Genomic DNA, 5,526 nt, shown 5'->3' with positions numbered 1-5,526 from the left:
GTGGCTTTGGTTTGCGAATAGCTGGCGTCCTATGCAACGTTGGACAAGGTCCTATGCATTTGCTCGGGCCGTCGGCTAGTAAAAACCTATACTGAAGGCCTTGCTAACAAGGGCCCGAGCTGCAGCGTGGTGACTACCGAGTCCGGCGTGAATTTCAGCCAAGAGCTGCCACCCTCTTCCTCGGAGATACATCTTTGAAGAACTCCGATAGCGCTTTTCTTGTAGAGCTCTCCTTCATGAACCTTGTAGGCCTTCGAGCACAGAACAATGCGGCGAGCCTCATTCTGGTCCTCCCGGAGTTCCTTCCTATTAAGGTAGGCCAAGAAGGGTTCGGTCCATGGGGCAATGACTTCCATGATTAGATGGGCCGACGGTGTTATTTTGGTGGCTGAGCCCCCGATGATATTGTTGTGTTCGGAGGCTGGGGTTGTGTTCGCATCCGGACTGGTGTTACCTCTCTCCCCTTGCCACACCACGGACGGCTTAAAGAGCCTTTCCAGAAATATATTAGGTGGGACGGGGTCACGCTTGGCGCAATGCGAGTGAGGACGTCCGCCGCTCGATTGCTTTCGTGAGCCACGTGATGAAACTCAAGCCCCTCGAATCGAGCCGACATTTTTAGGACGGTGTTGCGGTAAGCCGCCATCTTCGGATCTTTGGCATCAAAATCTCCATTTATTTGAGATATTGCGAGGTTTGAGTCCCCACGCACTTCTAGGCGTTGTATGCCCATGGAGACAGCCATCCAGAGACCATGTAATAAGGCCTCGTATTCGGCTGTGTTGTTGGAGTCTGTGTATAATATTTGGAGTACGTACAGAACATTAAAATGATGCCCGCTCCTAGTCCTGCCAGCATTTTGGAACCATCGAAATACATAACCCAGTTGGAATATGTGTCGTACTCTTTAGGGAGTTCGGCCTCTGTCCATTCGGCGACAAAGTCCGCCAGTACTTGGGATTTGATGGCTCGGCGCGGTTTGTATGTTATGTCGAATGGAAGGAGCTCAATGGCCCATTTGGCTATCCTTCCCATAGCATCGCGGTTGTTTATTATATCATTGAGTGGTACTTCGGAAGCCGCCGTGATAGAACATTCTTGGAAGTAGTGTCGTAGCTTCCGGGATGCCATGAAGACCGCGTATGCTATCTTTTGATAATGAGGGTACCGGGATTTGCATGGTTTGAGGACGATGGATACATAATATACAGGCTTCTGAAGTGGGAATTTGTGTCCTTCCTGCTCTCGTTCCACGACGAGCACGGCGCTCACCACCTGGTGTGTTGCCGATATGTATAATAACATGGGTTCACTGACGTTTCATGCGGACAGGATTGGGTTGTTCACCAGAAGGGTTTTTATTTCTTCCAGTCCGGTTGTTGCCGCATCCGTCCAATCGAAGTGATCGCTGCGCCGGAGGAGGCGATACAATGGCAATGCTTTTCCCCCAATCTGGAGATAAAGCGGCTTAATGCTGCCACGCACCCAGCGAGTTTTTGGACCTGTTTAAGGTCCGTTGGTGTGGCTAATTGCGACAAGGCTCGGATTTTGGCTGGATTGGCTTCAATTCCTCTATTGGAAACGATGAAGCCCAGCAGCTTTCCAGTAGGAACTAACCTTCATATATCCGATGTTGAAAGGGGCTACTTGGAAGGTTAGTTCTTCGGTACGATAGTTCTCCGGTGTGCCAAACACCATGTCGAGCGTGATTTTTTCCCACGCATCGCGCCTCCTAACTGGGAATAATTCCCCGGAAGTTCATGCTACTTTTCTTGATGCGGCTCCTGTCTATTTCCATTTTACTGAGTGTATCCTCGTAGATGAGATTTAGTCCACTGCCGCCATCCATGAGAACCTTGGTGAGTCAGAAGCCGTCCACGATCGGAGTGAGGACCAAGGCAGCTGGTGCCCGAATTGTCTTGAATTTTGGTTCGTCCTCGGCATTGAAAGTTATGGCTGTGTCGTTCCATGGGTTTGTTGCGATTTGGCATACTTCGGCAAGGTTGCGGAGTGCCCTTTTACGCTTATTGTTTGAAGCGAAGGTATCTAAGACCATCAGTACTCTGGGGTCGTCGTCTTCTGGAGTATATTGCTCTGGGTTATTTTTGGTGATGATATCCTCACCGCTCTTGGCCACCTGCTGGAGTATCCAACATGCTCTAAGGTTGTGAGTTGATATAGTATCCGGTGTTGTGTGTAGCTTGCATGGTCCATCGAGCCATCCCTCCAGAATGGTTTCACGTTCCGTAATGGGCTTATATTTCTTTGTTATTGGGCCGAGCGTGCCACTAGGGTGCGTCCTTTTCACCTGAACGAGGGGTTGGGTGGAAAACAATGGTTCCGAGCCGGCTGCCTGAGTTTTCCAGGCGCTTTCCATTGTGCAGTACTTGTATACTATGGTTGCCAAGTCTATGAAGCATGTTATGTGACGATGGTTGATGGCGTTGAGTATTCCTTCATCCGTATAATTTCTGCGGAACGCTATGATCGCATCTTCGTCGTGGCAATCTTCAATCTTATCTTTGACAAGGAGGAATCTGGCCCAGAAGTAGTGGGTCGTTTCCTTATACTACTGACGTATGCCCCTGAGAGCGCTTATGTCTGGGTGGGTGGGTGGATTGAAGTCCGAACCCTGACCCAAATTAGGATCCGGAGTTTGAAGAATCTCCGGATTTAGTAGTTCAGGCTCCGGGTTGTCAGCTGATTCTTTGGGCTTGTCGTCCGATTCTATGTTCGGAGGACAGGACCTGTCTTTCTGCAGATAGGTGTTTGGCTCTTCCAGTTCGGAGATCCGAACATAGTTCGTCCTTAATATAGAGGAAGAGTTGTCGTCTTGCTCCTCTACTACCGCTACTTGATGGGTGATCGGCGGAGTTGTAATTTCTCTCTAGTCAGGTTTAAGCCCAATCCCATCATAGTCTGTGGCGACCCCCAGGGCGGCGATGCAATCTAGGAGCTCGTTTAAAGACAATAGCTCTGCTGGATCCATCTGCTTGGCGTACTTAGAGTCAACCTGAAGAGGATTTTTGATGACCCGGAAGTCATCGCCGGCTTAATGGCCGAACGGGCAGTCATAATGAAGCCGCCCAGCCGGAGGGTTCGGCCTAGGGCCAGTGCTCCTCCAGAGGTGACGTTATCCTTGAGAACAAGGCGAGCCATCGATCCTACATTTTGACGGCACAGTGGAACTCTCAATGAAAGCACCAATGTCGGTGTCAAAACCGGCAGATCTCGGGTAGGGGGTCCCAAACTGTGCGTCTAGGATCGATGGTAACAGGAGATGGGGGACACAATGTTTGCCCAGGTTTGGGCCCTCTCTATGGAGGTAATACCCTACTTCCTGCTTGATTGATCTTGATGAATATGAGTATTATAAGAGTTGATCTACCATGAGATCGTAATGACTAAACCCTAAAAGTCTAGCCTGGCTATGATTATCAGGATCTATCTACGGACCTAGCCCTCCGGTTTATATAGACACAAGAGGGATCTAGGGTTAGACAAGGTCGGTTTACAGAGAAATGAATCTTCATAGTTGATCGCCAAGCTTGCCTTCCATGCCAAGGAGAGTCCTAGCCGGACACGGACAGAGTCTTCGGTCTTCGTATCTTCATAGCCCATCAGTCCGGCCCATATCCAATAGGTCGGACACCCGAGGACCCCTTAGTCCAGGACTCCCTCACACGACGCGGTGGATCATGCCGTGGGATCGCATGTCTTTGGGCGAGGACACCGCCTTGACGCAGAGGGGGTGGTGGCGCTTCGTGAGCTACGCGTCTCGGTGCAAGGGCGCCGTCTTGATGCGGAGGCGGCGGAGGCGCTCCGTGAGCTACATCGCCCGTGGCTGGAGGTGGGTGAGGCAGCAAGAGGGATGGTGCAGGAGAGCCTCCTGCGGCACCGACGAGCTCGACGATGCGGTCCAACCAGTCCTCGTAGAGGTCGTCGACCGGGTGGTAACCCAGGAGCTCGCGTGGCATGAGTAACGCAGCCTGCGCGTCCGTGGGTGCGTGGCGAGCGTGAGACGATGAGCCGACCGGAGTCAGTGATGGGGTGGCGGTGCGGCCGTCCCGCCGCACGGAGGGGTGCAGTGACGACGACTGTTGCTCGTTTGCTGTCGGGCCGATAGCGGTGTTGGCAACAGGAGATGGAGAACGACGGGGAGGCCCGCCGACCGAGGCTGTCTGAGCGACATGGGCGGCAAGGGTGGCCCGGCGCTTAGCGCGGGCTCGGAGCTCGTCTGACATGGATGCGGTTTAGCGGTGGAACATGGATCAATGGAAGGAAAGCTTCAGCGCACCCCTACCTGGCGCGCCGAATGTTGGATTTCAGGTTCCGGCAAAACCCTTGAGGTTCGAACACTGGGGTGCGCACGAAGATCTCTCCTCCCCCAAGCTCTCACCATCACCGCAATCTCAAGGCTCAGCGGGTCGAACTCGTAGAACAAAGGGACACAAGATTTATACTGGTTCGGGCCACCAATGTGGTGTAATACCCTACTCCAGTGTGGTGTGGTGGATTGCCTCTTGGGCTGAGGATGAACAGTTACAAGGGAAGAACAACCTCCTGAGGAGAGGTGTTCTTGTTGCTTGGCGAGTTTGTGCCTTGCTGGAATGGATCCGGTCCAAGATGAGATCCCCCCCCCCCTCTACGATGGTGGCTAGTCCTATATATAGAGGCCTGGGTCCTCTTCCCAAATATTAGGCGGGAAGGGATCCCACAACGGCCAATTTGAAGGGGGCAGCTAGTACAAGCTATCCTGAGAAAAGATGGTCTTCGCCTGCCAAAGGCTCTGGTGATGACGCCGTCTTGGGCTCCACGGTGACCCCCGTCGTACCGTCTTGCTGGTCTTGGTCTCGTTGCACTGATATGGAAACCTTTGCTTGACGCCTCGGGACTCCGCGCCTGCGCTTGCCTCCTTAGCACCAAAGAGGAAACGAGGACACTGCGCGCGCTGGCGCCCGCCTGGCCCTGGTCGTCATGGCTTGCGTCACAGGAACCTCGCGAGGCGCCCCTTGCCTTGATCTCTCCGCCCCTCATGAGCCAGCCTGGTGAGGCCTCCCCCGAGGAGGTCCTGCATCGTCCGCCTCGTGAGGCTTGGCCCCTCGCGAGGGTCTTGAGTGTTTTGCTGGTGAATATGGGCCGTACAGGGCCGCCGGTGGAGCCATGCTGTGGACCCCAGGCAGGCAAGTCTGGGGACCCCCGTTCCCAGGACGCCGACAGTATGTTGTTGTGCGGTTTGACCAATAAAGATATTCATAGAATATGTAGGAGCCAATATGAGCATCTAGGTTCCGCCATTTGTTAGTGACCGTAGATGTGTCTCGGTCATGTCTACATAGTTCTCGAACCCGTAGGGTCCGCACGCTTAACGTTCGATGACGATTTGTAGTATGAGTTTATATGATTTGATGACCGAAGGTTGTTCGGAGTCTCGGATGAGATCATGGACATGACGAGGAGTCTCAAAATGGTCGAGGCATAAAGGTTGATATATTGGACCATGTTATTCGGACACTGGAAGTGTTC

This window comes from Triticum dicoccoides, chromosome 5A (assembly GCF_002162155.2).
Source record: "Triticum dicoccoides isolate Atlit2015 ecotype Zavitan chromosome 5A, WEW_v2.0, whole genome shotgun sequence".
NCBI classification, from domain to species: Eukaryota; Viridiplantae; Streptophyta; class Magnoliopsida; order Poales; family Poaceae; genus Triticum; species Triticum dicoccoides.
The sequence above is the reverse complement of the archived record's forward strand: the minus strand, read 5'-3'. Positions refer to the sequence as shown.